General features: G+C 39.3%; 1 protein-coding gene across 2 annotated transcripts in view; it reads right to left on the bottom strand.

Moving 5' to 3' along the window:
- F13A1 (coagulation factor XIII A chain) overlaps window positions 1-15,188 on the bottom strand; it is a 165,311-nt gene that overhangs the window by 79,298 nt on the left and 70,825 nt on the right. The gene's annotated exons all lie outside the window — the stretch shown is intronic.

Here is a 15,188-nt window from a genome sequence, read left to right as displayed (position 1 = left end):
AGTGTGGGGCTCGATGTGAGGCTCGATCCCAGGACCCTGGGACCATGACCCAAGCCAAAGGCAGATGCCTAATGACTGAGCCATCCAGGGGCCCATAAATGCCATTTATTTGGAAAGGGGCTCAATATCATTAGTCATCAGAAAAATAAAATAAATAAAATAAAAATTAAAACCCCAAAGAGATATCACTATACACCTGCTAGAATGGTTAAAATTAAGAAAGCTGAAACATGCATGTACTGAATGGAGCACTGGGTGTTATACACAAACAATGAATCATGGAACACTACATCAAAAACTAATGATGTAATGTATGGTGATTAACATAACAAAATTTAAAAAAAATGTTAAAAAAAAAAAGAAAGCTGAAACATCAAGAAAAGGTGAAACTGTAGAAAAACTGGAACTTTTATGTATTTCTGCCAGGAATGTTAATGGTCCAATTATTTTGGAGAACTGGCAGATCCTTATAAAGTTAAACATACATAGACCCCATGCCTTAGACATGCCACCTTTAGCTACTTGCTCCAGAGATATGAAAACATATGTATAAAACTTATGTTTTATAAGTTTTATTCATAATAGCCCCAAATTGGAAATACCTGAAATGGCCTTCAATAGGTGAATGGATGTACAAATTATGATAGAGAAGACAATGAAATGCCACTTGGCAATAAAAAGGAACATATTAAAGACACATGCAACAACTGATTGAATAAAATAAGCCAGCTCCAAAAGGTACATACTGTATGAACCCATTTATGTGAAATTTAAGAACAGGCAAATCTAATCTGTTGCAAGAAATCAGAATAATGGTTGCCTATGGGGGTGTGGATTGACTAAAAGAAAGCACAAGGGAAATTTCTGGGCAGAAGATCATGTCTATATTTTGGTGATAGTGATTGCCTCAGTCAAAAGTCACTGAAATTTGCATTTAATATCCATGCATTTCACTGTATGTAAATTTTACTTAAAAAAAGAGACAACCCATGAATCAACCCTAACCTATATTGTGAACCATACAGTTATGCAAATGGCCTTTGGCATATATACTCAACACAAACTCTGACAGGGGTGGGTAATTAGATTCATTTTTCATGGAAACCATTACAACTAGATTATTAACCTTGTTCCCTTAGTACCTGAGGATTCTTGCTTGGCCAAAACATATTTTACTAATTGATAATCATGAGAGAAAGAAGCAAACGTGGACCAAGAGAGAGAGACTGGGATTTTAAGCTCTTCTAGTGTCTGCTTTTTTCATTGCTATACCACTGCTGCATGGTGTAGGGCTGGTATAGACAGGCCTCCAAAAATACCTGAATGAAAGGAATAGATGGATGAGAAAGCCAAAAAAGCAGGGTAGGAAGAGGAAAGGAGAAGGCTGTCAGGGAGAAGGGAGGGGAATGAAAGGAAGGGAATCCAAAGTGCATAACACTGTGTGGCATATCCTAAAGGTTTTGCTGCATTGTATCCATCCATCCTGGGGTGGCTCTCCCAGGAGAGCAGAGCAGCCCCAACTGCACAGCTTGGGGCGGGGGGATGGGGGAAGTGCTGAAAAGCATCCCCATGTTTCAGAAATAGCCTATGTGATTATAAAATAGATGCAGCATTGAAACCTCATTTTGGGAAAGCAATTCAGGGAGAGCAGACATTTAGATTGACTACGATTATCACATTCAAGAGATGGTTGGTAATAAATAAATGTCTGTTTTTCTCCAGAAATATGGGGACAACAGACCTAAGAAATGCAACCTTAATAATTGAGAAATCAAGCTGTTTGCCCACAAATGGAAACTTCATTACATTGCTGACTTTTACCATTACAGAAAAAAATGTCAGTTCATTGTCCTCTTCCCACCACTCCCAGATCTAAAAGAGAAGGCCTGAATCAGACAGGGCTTGTAAAAGGCATTATGTTTGTATCCAAGGAGCTCATGTGATATAGAAAGAGGACAGTCGGAGAGGACAAATCCAGGGAAATATAACATTGTGTATGGAAGATTGAGGTCAGGCAACCTGATATCTATTTCCAGGTCTCCCAGTGACCTTGGGCAAGTCATTTAACTTCCTGATAGCCAATCTCTTCATTTGCATGTTGTTTGTTTATGGAATAAATACAATTTCTCCGAAGTGGCTATGAAAACAATTCTACTGGGTAAATTCTATTTTTCCACTGGCATCCAATGTATTTGTTAACTGTAAAAAATTCTTCAAAAAACAAAAATGAAAGTCCCTAGAGAATGAGGTGACATTATGGTAGCATGTTTAGTTTAAAATCATGATTGGTGAAGGGGAGGAGCAAAATGGTGGAGGAGTAGGAGACCTAAATTTCGTCTGGTCCCAGGAATTCAGCTAGATAGTTATCAAACCATCCAGAACACCTACAAACTCAACAGGAGCTCGAAAAAAAGAATAGCAGCAATTCTATAAAAAGAAAAATGACCACTTTCTGGAAGGTAGGACACGCAGAGAAGTGAATTTGAGGTGATATTTGGGAAGATAGACTGTGGGGGGAGGGAGCCTCCGTCAGCTGGCTACCGGCAAGTGATAGAGCCTCGGAGCACAAAATTGGAACTTTTAGAAGTCGGCTCCACTGAGGGACATCACTCCAGTGGCTAAGCAGGGTGTGGAACCCTCGCTGGGACAGTGTGGTCTCAGGACCCTCAGGGTCACAGAAAGACCAGGGGTGCCTGAGTGCGGCAAAGCTCCCAGGTATTGGAGCGGGGAAGCCCGCTGCAGAGGAGTGGGCTCTCAGCTCGGGATTACCATAAACCGTGATTCACAGCACAGTCAGGCCACTGCACTTCGAGCTAGGACCCAACAAGTGGCAGATCCAGGAGGACTCCCCTTCCTCCTCCAGGAGAAGCAGCATGGGAGCGCACCATGGTAATCTGCTGGGTTTGGAGACTCCACTTGGGGTCATGTGCCAGAGATAGAAATGCTGGGTCACAGCCTGGGTAAGCACAGAGTGTGGCTGTGGACCAGGGAGATGGGAGTAATTGACTGCTTTTCTCTGGGGGCTCACTGAGGAGTGGGGCCCTGAGTTCTTGGCTCCTCCAGGACCAGAGATTGGGAGGCTACCATTTTCACTCTCATCCTCCAAAGCTGTACGGAAAGCTTGCAGGGAACAAAAGCTCCATAGAGCAAACCTGAGCAGATTACTTAGCCCAGCCCCAGTAAGGGCGGGGCAATTCCACCTCAGGCAAAGACATTTGAGAACCACAGCAACAGGCCACTCCCCCAGAAGATCAGCAAGAACAGCCAGCCAAGACCAAGTTTACCAATCAACGGGAAGGGCAGAACACCAGCACTAGGGGAATACAGCACATAGAATTCATGGCTTTTTTCTCATGATTCTTTAGTCTTTCAAAGTTAATTTTTTAAATTTTCTTTATTTTTTTATCTATTTTTTTAGTTGAATTTTTCTTCTTTCCTTTTTCAACCAACATCTTGTCAATTCCTTTTTTAAAATCTTTTTTAATTTTCACTTTTACAGTCATATTCTATCCCTTCATTGTATTTAACCTGATTTTTTGTATATATATATAAGTTTTTCTTTCTTTAAAATTTTGGGATACAGTTTCTTCTAACAGACCAAAATATACCCTAAATCTAGTGTATGACTTTGTCCTAATCTCCCACCTGATCACATTCTCTCTCTCTCTTTTTAAATTTTTTTTCATTCTTTTTTTCAACCAACTTCTTATCTTATCAATTCCTTTTTTAAAAATCTTTTTAAATTTTCATCTTTACAGTCAAATTTCATCCCTTCATCGTATTTACCCATATATATATATGTGTGTGTGTGTGTGTTTATTTCTTTAAAATTTTGGAAGGCAATTTCTTCTAACAGACCAAAATACACCCAAAATCTAGTTCACCAGCCTGATCATATTCCTTTTTTTTTTTTTTTCCCTTTTCCCCATAGTTTTGGGTCTCTTCTGATTTGTTTAGTGTATATTTTTCTGGGGTCATTGTTACCCTTTTAGCATTTTGTTCTCTCATTCATCTGTTCTCCTCTGGACAAACTGGTAAGACAGAAAAACTCACCTCAAAAAAACAAAACAAAACAAAAAAACAACAGGTAGTACTGACTCCCAGGGACCTAATCAATACAGACATTTGTCAGATGTTGGAACTAGAGTTCAGGGAATGATGATTATAAAGATACTAGCTGGGCTTGAAAAAAGCATAGAAGATACTGGAGAATCTCTTTCTGGAGAAATAAAAGAACTAAAATCTAAGCAAGTCGAAATCGAAAAGCCTATTTATGAGGTGCAATCAAAAATGGAGGCTCTAACTGCTAGGATAAATGAGGCAGAAGAGAGAATCAGTGATATAGAAGACCAAATGATGGAGAATAAAGAAGCTGAGAAAAAGAGAGATAAACAACTACTGGATCATGAGGGCAGAATTCCAAAGATAAGTGATACCATAAAGTGAAACAACATTAGAATAATTGGGATCCCAGAAGAAGAAGAAAGAGAGAGAGGGGTAGAAGATATATTGGAGCAAATTATAGCAGAGAACTTCCCTAATTTGGGGAAGGAAACAGGCATCAAAATCCAGGAGGCACAAAGAACCCCCTTCAAAATCAGTAAAAATAGGTCAATACCCTGACATCTAATAGTAAAACTTACGAGTCTCAGAGACAAAGAGAAAATCCTGAAAGCAGCTTGGGAGAAGAGATATGTAACCTACAATGATAGAAACATTAGATCGGCAACAGACCTATCCACAGAGACCTGGCAGGCCAGAGAGGACTGGCATGATATATTCAGAGCACTAAATGAGAAAAATATGCAGCCAAGAATACTATATCCAGCTAGGCTGTCACTGAAGATAGAAGAAGAGATAAAAAGCTTCCAGGACAAACAAAAACTAAAGGAATTTGCAAACACCAAACCAGCCCTATAAGAAATATTGAAAGGGGTCCTCTAAGCAAAGAGAGAGCCTAAAAGTAACATAGACCAGAAAGAAACACAGACAATATACAGTAACAGTCACCTTACAGGCAATACAATGGCACTAAATTCATATCTTTCAATAGTTACCCTGAATATAAATGGGTAAATGCCCCAATCAAAAGACAGAGGCTATCAGACTGGATAAAAACACAAGACCCATCGATATGCTGTCTGCAAGAGACTCATTTTAGACCCAAAGACACCTCCAGATTTAAAGTGAGGGGGTGGAAAACCATTTACCACAATAATGGACATCAAAAAAAAAAGCTGGGGTGGCAATCCTTATATCAGACAAATTAGATTTTAAGCCAAAGACTATAAAGGAGATGAGGAAGGACACTATATCATACTTAAGGGTCTATCCAACAAGAAGATCTAAGAATTTTAAATATCTAAGCCCCTAACATGGGAGCAGCCAATTATATAAGCCAATGAAAAATCAAAGAAACACATCGACAATAATACAATAATAGTAGGGGACTTTAACACCCCCCTCACTGAAATGGACAGATCATCTAAGCAAAATATCAACATGGAAATAAAGGCTTTAAAAGACACACTGGACCAGATGGACTTCACAGATATATTCAGAACATTCCTAGAGCAACAGAATACACATTCTTCTCTAGTGCACATGGAACATTCTCCAGAATAGATCACATCCTGGGTCACAAATCAGGTCTCAACCAGTCCCAAAAGATTGGGATCATTCCCTGCATATTTTTGGACCAGAATGCTTTGAAACCAGATCTCAGTCACAAGAGGAAAGTCGGAAAGAACTCAAATACATGGAGGCTAAAGAGCATCCTACTAAAGAATGAATGGGTCAACCAGGAAATTAAAGTTGTATTTTCATTTTCATTTGTTTCCATTTAAAAAATTCATGGAAACAAATGAAAATGAAAACACAACTGTTCAAAATCTTTGGAATGCAGCAAAGGCGGTCCTAAGAGGAAAGTATATAGCAATACAAGCCTTTTTCAAGAAGCAAGAAAGTTCTCAACTACACAACCTAGCCCTACACCCAAAGGAGCTGGAGAAAACAGGAAATAAAGCCTAAACCCAGCAGGAGAAGAGAAATAATAAAGATCAGAGCAGAAATCAATGAAATAGAAACCAAAGATCAGAACAGGTCAACGAAACTAGGAGCTGGTTCTTTGAAAGAATTAATAAGATTGATAAACCCCTGGCCAGACTTATCAAAAAGAAAAGAGAAAGGACCCAAATAAATAAAATCATGAATGAAAGAGGAGAGATCACAACCAACACCAAAGAAATACAACAATTATAAGAACATAGTATGAGCAACTATATGCCAGCAAATTAGACAATCTGGAAGAAATGGATGCATTCCTAGAGATGTATAAACTGCCAAAACTGAGCCAGGAAGAAATAGAAAACCCGAACAGACCCATAGCCAGTAAGGAAATTGAAGCAGTAATCAAAAATCTCCCCAAAAATAAGAGCTCAGGGCCAGAATTCCCAGGGGAATTCTACCAAACATTTCAAGAAGAATTAATACCAATTCTGAAACTGTTCTAAAAAACAGAAATGGAAGGAAAACTTCCAAACTCATTTTATGAGGCCAGCATTACCTTGATCCCCCAAACCAGACAAAGACCCCATCAAAAAGGAGAATTACAGACCAATATCCCTGATGAACATGGATGCAAAAATTCTCACCAAAATACTAGCCGATAGGATCCAACAGTACGTTAAAAGAATTATTCACCATGACCAAGTGGGATTTATTCCTGGGCTGCAAGGTTGGTTCAACATCTGCAAATCAATCAATGTGATACAGTACATTAACAAAAGAAAGAACAAGAACCATATGTTCCTCTCAATAGATGCAGAAAAAGCATTTGACAAAGTACAGCATCCTTTCTTGATTAAAACTCTTCACAGTGTAGGGATAGAGGGCACATACCTCAATATCATAAAAGTCATCTATGAAAAACCCACAGCAAATATCATTCTCAACAGGGAAAAACTGAGAGCTTTCCCCCTAAGGTCTTCTTTTCCAAAGAAGACTTCCAAATGGCCAACAGACACATGAAAAAGTGCTCAACATCGCTTGGCCTCGGGGAAATCCAAATCAAAACCTCAATGAGATACCACCTCACACCAGTCAGAATGACTAAAATTAACAAGTCAGGAAATGACAGATGTTGGCGAGGATGTGGAGAAAAGGGAACCCTCCTACACTGTTGGTAGGAATGCAAGCTGGTGCCGCCACTCTGGAACACAGTATGGAAGTTCCTCAAAAAGTTGAAAATAGAGCTACCCTACAACCCAGCAATTGCACTACTGGGTATTTGCCCCAAAGATATAAATGTAGTGATCTGAAGGGGCACATGCACCCCAATGTTTGTAGCAGCAATGTCCACAATAGCCAAAGTATGGAAAGAGCCAAGATGTCCATCAACAGATGAATGGATAAAGAAGGTGTTGTATATACACACAATGGAATATTATGCAGCCATCAAAAAAAGAAATCTTGCCATTTGCAAGGATGTAGATAGAACTAGAGGGTGTTATGCTAAGCGAAATAAGTCAATCAGAAAAAGACAAGTATCATATGATCTCACTGATATGAGGAATTTGAGAAACAAGACAGAGAATCATAGGGGAAGGGAGGGAAAAATGAAACAAGATGAAACCAGAGAGGGAGACAAACCATAAGAGACTCTTAATCTCAGGAAACAAACTGAGGGTTGCTGGAGTGGAAGGGAGTGGGAGGGATGGGGTGGCTGGGAGATGGACATTGGGGAGGGTGTGTACTATGGTGGGAACTGTGAATTGTGTAAGACTGATGAATCACAGAACTGTACCCTGAAACAAATCATACATTATATGTTAATTAAAAAAAATTAAAATCATGATTGGATTGCCTGGGTCATTCCTGAACTATAGAAATGCCTCCCATGCTTAGGGAAAACTTGATTCCAATTTTAAGGGTTTAATTTAGAATTGGTATTTTAGTATTTTATACTGTTGGACTACAATAACATTTTTCATTAATCCTAATCTGTAGATTCTCCAAAGTTGCCACCACTGATTGAGTAATGTCATCACTGGAAAAGTTATAAAGAGTAGCAGAGACCTCTTTTTCTGCTATACCAAAGTGAGGAATGTCATGCTTGACATTCCTGGGCCTGAATCATAGTTAAAGAAAAAAAATATAAAAGCCAAATCAATTCCATTATGAAGCCTACCTCTGGCAATGGTCACCAGCCTGGAAATTTTTACTCCTAGGCATCTGTAAAGTTAGTAATGCAGGGGTGTGTGTCATTGCCACTTTCCCAAAACACCAAAAGGAAGTAGTACCTTTACCTTTACTAAGATGGCACCAAATCACATTCAGTGTGCTCTTACTGATTGTCTGGTGGTGGTGATCAGCACTATGGACACCATTAGAAGTTCTGATTGGCAATTATATAAATTTTTGATGCAAGAATGGGGGTAACAAATTATTATTATTATTATTATTTTTAAAGATTTTATTTATTTATTTGACAGAGAGAATGAGAGAGAGAGCACATGAGAGGGGTGAGGGTCAGAGGGAGAAGCAGACTCCCCGCTGAGCAGGGAGCCCAATGCGGGACTCGATCCAGGGACTCCAGGATCATGACCTGAGCCGAAGGCAGTCGCTTAACCAACTGAGCCACCCAGCCGCCCCAAGGGGGTAACAAATTATTATTACATATTCATGCTTTTTTGATAGATGAAAAGTTTCCAAAAATAAGATGCATATGAGGAAATGTGAAAAAGCTCCACAGTGGTGGCATGACTGGGGACAATGGCCATTGAGCACCTGGGTCCTCAGTTCACTCCAATACAGGGGGTTTTAGTTGCTTATAAACCAAAGGTTCAGCTAGATGGTGCTTTTTAAATTTTTATTTTATTTTTTAAAAATAAGACTGTTAGGGAACTGTGTTGTGGTTGGTCTGTATAATTAGGGAATAGACTTCATGTTTTTATCTCTGACTTCACAGTTTATTTGGGATGCCTGAAGGGTGGAATTTCTAACCCAGGTGAATTTTTAAATGTAATCTGAGTAGTCATACTAGTTTGTTGCTTGAAGAGGTTTGCTCGATGTGAAGCTTCCAGTAAGATGCTAAAGTCAACAACTGGAGGAAAATAAAAGCATGATTTTATAGTAAGGCTCTTGTGGAACTACTTGGCAAGCTATCAAAGGAGTGATGTCGGTACTCTTTTTTTTTTTTTAATGCATGGAAAGAAAAAAAACTTTCTAAATACTAGGACAAAGAGAAGTGGTAGCAAAAGAGAAGATATTAGCAAAAGATCAGAGTTAAAAATAAATGTACATATCTCAAGGGAAGCAGGTAAGTCCAGGCTGGCAACAGTATAAAGACTGGAATTTTAAAATATGAAACTATATTGACATTTTTTCTCCTCTCTCTCCTTCCAAAATTTCCCAATAATGTCACATTATTAATATTAATGTTATCAATATTATTATTGAATTAAGCCCCTAGAGGAACAAGTTACCTCCAGCTACATTTTCCTGCAGTGCTTTTGGCAACTGGCATTTTAGATATAATCTCCACCACGGAGAAGGGGTTTCCATGAATAGCAGCATAGTTTGCTATTGCTATGGGCCCTTGTCAGCCATTCTTCTACCTCTTTGTCCAATATCCCAATATCCTATGTGGTAGGATAGTGTTTAGTCCTGGGAAAACTCCATGCAAAGCTGGAGAGATTTGGTTTCCCATTCAACCCTAGGCTTATTTCATCAGTGAATATGCCATGCTGTTGACATATTCTACTCATCAGCCTGTGTTTTCTATTAGACTGTAAGGTCTTTGAAGGCAGAAATTATGTTTTTTTCTAGACTGTACCCAAGTATCTAGACTGGTAGATTCTCAACAAATACTTGTTGAATGAATGAGTTAATATTGAGTGTTTTACTACTAACAATCACTACCACCATCACCACCATCATGATTAGCCCCATGATCATAATCATCACCATCACCATCAGTGGGCACCACTACCAACTACCAATACCACCATCAAACGATATTTGGCGCCTTATCCACTTTGGGAACTCTTTCCTCAGGGACCCAATGCCTCTAGTTATTTAGAATTCTCTGATTTACACCCTTTTTCATTTATTCCCTATTTCAAAATTCACCTATTCTGGATGCCATTCCCTTGGGTTTTTTTTTTTTTTCCCCTCTAGGAGACAGCTACTTAACTTGATGTCATAATTGTGTTATTAGTACTGATGTGTAGGTAGTGGCCTTCTAGGGTAATGTGATCTGACAGCAAGAACACTATCTACTTCCAGTTCAGCCATTTATTTGCTATATGACCTCAAGTGACATCATTTCCAAGGGCTTCTTCCCCTAGAAAACCCCTGGAGAGTCTTGCAGATTTCATTACTGGGTCTGTGTGCATTTCAACATAGACTTTCTGTTGATGAAGTCTCAACCCAAAAGAGGGAACCTGCACAGAGGTGAAATATTAGGAATTTCACAGCGAATAAAGAAGTGGTATTCACAACAGTGGCCACTCAAGCAGCAGTGTATCTCCCTGGAGAACTCTGCCCATAGTTGCCGCTAGATCCACTCAGTCATGGGACAGGTAACCACCCAGCTGCCAGGCTATACTGTCAAAGCCTTTCCCCTTTCCCAGAACCATGTTGTTTTTCTCACAGATGGCATAGCACAACTGTTCTGTTAGTCTGACAGAGGCTCAGAATCCATGTCTGGTTTCTTCAGTGATTCAGGACCAGCAACGGAACGCTTTATTAATGCCCTGTGAGCAAAATGAATTTTCAGACAGCACAAGGCATCCTTCTACAATTTTCCTGGCACATTTCCTGGCAATTGTCCTGGTGGGGACTGTCCCATCATATATGAGGTAGAAAGAAAACAACAATCAAGCAATGTAATTTAAAGGAGAAAGTACAACTTTGGGCAAATTTCTTCTTTTTTCTGATTTCCTCTATTTAAAATTTTTCTCTCTTAAATCAGTCTGCAGTGTGGCTTTGGTAAAATGCACCACTCAGTATTTAGAAGAGCCTAAATAAAAGTCAGCTTATATAAGGTTATAACATCTCAGACCCAATATCCCAACAATGAGATTACAGGATTTTTAGACTTTCTTTCTCTTGGGAAAATCCAATAGCCCAAAGCTGTCCAGATTGTCATAAACTTTTCCGGTTTTCACATCAAAGTGAAGGAACAGCAACTCAAAATGAGGACAAAATAAGATACTGGATTTATAAAGGAAAAAACAGAAGAAAGAAGAACATTGGTTTGAAGAATAAAAAGATATATGTGCTACCACTGGGAATAACAAATGTGGTTTGAGCAGAGAGACAAAATTTTATTTTAAGGATGAAGTGAGTCCTGGAGAGGTTGAGTGATTTGTCCTGAGTCACACAGTAAGTTAGCGGTAGAGTCAGAGCTGAGGGATCTGATCTGACATGGGCCAGAGCTCTTCCCATATGATGCTGCCTCCACTTTTGCTTCAGTAGAGAAATGAAAACCAGCAGGTGTTTGTTTGTTTTTTTTTTTTTAAGATTTTATTTATTTATTTGAGAAAGAGAGTGAGCGAGAGAGAGCATGAGCGGCGGGGTGGGAGGGGGTGGCGGGGCGGGGGGAGGTGCAGAGGGAGAGGGAGAAGCAGACTCCCCGCCAAGCAGGGATCCCAATGTGGAGCTTGATCCCAGGATTCCAGAATCATGGCCTGAGCTGAAGGCAGAAGCTTAACCGACTGAGCCACCTAGGTACCCTGAAAACCAGCAGGTTTTGAATGAGGTAAGAAGACAGATCCTCTGTGCAGATAAGAAGGAGGGTTATGTTTACTGCATAGTCTGGGAAACTGAACCACAGAGGGGTTTAGTGCTGTGGTCCTCACTGGGGATGGTCTTAACCCCCAGGGAACATTTGGAAATATCTGAAGCCATTCCTGGTTGTCACAACAGGAGGGTGGAAGGTGCTACCATCATCTCTAGGGTAGAAGCCAAGGATGCTGCTAGAATCCTTTTGTGCACAGGCCAACCCCCACAACAAGGAACTATCCAAGGTCATCGACACTGGACAATAAAAATTTTTATCTGGGGATTGTGCACTTAACATCCGGATTTATATTACTATTATTATCATTAGAAAGTTTGTACACCTGAATTATTGTCTGTACTCATTCAGCATTGTGCTCCCACCAGCTCCCTGCAAATTCCCTGCAATCTTCAGTGCTAGACTTTGTCATGACCACAGTAGGCAAATTTGTCTCTGGGGCCTCAATCTGCACTTGCCTCTTGTCCCTACTGGGTCCTCTTCAGGCTGCTCATTCCCACTCCTTCGTGGCAGCAGTTGATCCCAGGAAATCGAACTGAAGTCAATGTATTGCCCCTCCCAGAGAATTTGCATTTCACCATGTCTAGCTGTCCTAGTACTGGTATCCTGTGAAAGGAATTTCTAGCCTTGGTGACCAGCCTGAGGAGATACATAAGAAGAATTCCTAAAACACCCAGCAGCAGCCTCAGTTCTTCCCGCCGACGAGGCCAGCCCCCTGAGAAACCAGGCACAGGTTCCTCTGCCTTGGGATCAACGTTTTGGCCAGACTCCTGCAACTTCAGAACATTTTCTTTTTGGGCTTTCTAAATACATCTTCTCCTATTTTAAGGCAAATTTTTGAGAAATTTGAGGGGGATCTTTGTTTTGTTTTTCTTTCAGTCTCTGTTTAACTTCACTCCATTTCAGGATAGATATCCAGAATTTGTGAACAGGAAAGGAACTGCCTACATGACCAGAAAACAGTTGACTTTTTTTTTTTTTTAAAGTGTCATGTTTTTTATTGATTTTCAGTTTCTAAAATCATTATAACTGCATAGATTTTGAAAAGATTTATAGAGCTCTTCTAAGGATTAAAGGAGAAAATGGATATGAAAGGGTTTTGGAAACTATCAAACATATATTTTGTGGATGTAAACAATAGTGGGAGTAGAAACAGAAATATCGTCCAAAACGACCCAGGGTGAAACAATCAACAAAATTAAAAGAAAACCTTCAGGATGGGAGAAGATATTTGAAAACAACATATCTGATAAAGGGCTAGTATCCAAATCTATAAAGAACTTATCAAACTCAACACCCCCCAAAATAATCTAGTTAAGAAATGGGCAGAAGACATGAACAGACATTTTTCCAAAGAAGACATTTAGATGGATAATAGACACATGAAAAGATGCTCAATATCACTCATCATCAGGGAAATACAAATCAAAACTACAATGAGATATCATCTCATACCTGTCAGAATGGCTAAAATTAACAATACAGGAAACCACGGATGTTGGTGAGGATGTGGAGAAAGAGGAACACTCTCAAACTGTTGGTGGGAATGCAAACTGGTGCAGCCACTGTGGAAAATAGTATAGAGGTTCCTCAAAAGGTTAAAAATAGAGCTACCTTATGATCCAGCAATTGTACTACTAGGTATTTATGCAAAGGATACAAAAACACTGATTCGAAGGGACACATGTACCCAAATGTTTACAGCAACATTGTCAACAATAACCAAATTATGGAAAGAGCCCAGATGTTCATTGACTGATGAATGGATAAAGAAGATGTGGTATATAAACAATGAAACATTACTCAGCCATCTAAAAGAATGAAATCTTGCCATTTGCAATGACATGGATGGAGCTAGAGTGTGTTATGCTAAGGGAAATAAGTCAGTCAGAGAAAGACAAATACCATATGATTTAACTCATGTGGAATTTAAGAAACAAAACAGATGAACATAGGGAAAGGGGGGAAAAAAGAGAGGGAGGCAAACCATAACAGACTCTTAACTGTAGAGAAACAAACTGAGGGTTGATGGAGAGGAGGTAGGAGGGGGATGGGCTAAATGGGTAATGGGTATTAAGGAGGGCACTTGATGTGATGAGCACCAGGTGTTATATATAAGTAACAAATCATTAAATTCTACTCCTGAAATCAATATTACACTATATGTTAACTAACTAAAATTTAAATAAAAACTTGAAACAAAAACAAAACAAAACAAAAAACCGCTCAGGGTAGGGCCTCTGTCCCCTAATGCCCAAGACCTCTCCCTTCAAAAATAAAGCCAACCCAAACCAAACCATTTATCCTCACCCCTCCCCATAGGTTCTGTCGAGTTCTAAATCTTATAATTGGGTTATCTATTTTCAAAATTAGAACTCCATAGGTGTTTTGTGACTAATAACACTCAAGGAAATTTGCATTAGGATTGTGTGTTTAACACAAGATTCCACGGCTTCCACTTGGCCAGATGCCACTACAGAAAGTATTGGGTTAGCTGTTTCATGTTTACTTCCCTCTTGCATTGGCTTGTGTTAGGCAGTGATTTTTAGATTAGTAAAAATATGCACAAGGTGTGAGTAAGCTTAGGCTGGGGAGCATGCCATTTCAGAATGCAAGAAGGCATTAGTTCATATTCAACCACTGAGAGCTGTTGCTTCCTTCTCACTGCAAACCTGCAATGGTAACTTCCAAGGAAAAGAAAAATGGGAATCTTGTCTGGGAAACAGGAATAGCAGTGATCACCTACAGGTCTAATATATATTGTTATAAATAGTTATTATAAAGAAATTCCTAAGTTCTTTAGAATTTGCCATCTTTTCATTATGCAATGTGAACTAACAATAGAAAACAAAACTGCCTGGAGAGATTGGCTTTGCCTTCTTTTTATGCCCATGATCTTCTAAATTTACATGTAGCTTAGGTACTAATAAAAAACAGCCCTTCTTCTTAAAAGCTAACCAGAAATTATATTTCACATCACTATCATTCTAATATGTTTACATGAACAATATTGATTTTATTTAACTCAAACCAAACTCAAAGACAAAATTCTTCCCAAGAGAGGATTTGTTTTTTGGAAAACTTAAGGAAATTGATAAGATAGATTTTTTTTTTTTTGCTCAGTCTTTGATTGCAGGAAATAACACCTCGCTTAATGTTTCTTCAAGAATATTCTGCTCACAAACCGGATTTGGTATGCTTTAATGCACCAAAGGCAGGATCTATGTGCTGTATTTATCAGGACAGTCCAGGACCTGGGCATCACATTTAATCCACTTTGCCACCTGACCCCCAACCTTCCTATTCATGATAATTCTGTCTCCTCTCCTAGAAGCTGTTCCATTGCAGGATCTCTGCATTCTTGAAGATGTTTCAGGATCTTCTA

This window comes from Mirounga angustirostris, unplaced genomic scaffold (assembly GCF_029215605.1).
Source record: "Mirounga angustirostris isolate CCGP_5_RB_7025 unplaced genomic scaffold, mMirAng1.0.hap1 SCAF_8, whole genome shotgun sequence".
NCBI classification, from domain to species: Eukaryota; Metazoa; Chordata; class Mammalia; order Carnivora; family Phocidae; genus Mirounga; species Mirounga angustirostris.
This window is presented reverse-complemented; position numbering and strand designations above follow the sequence as displayed.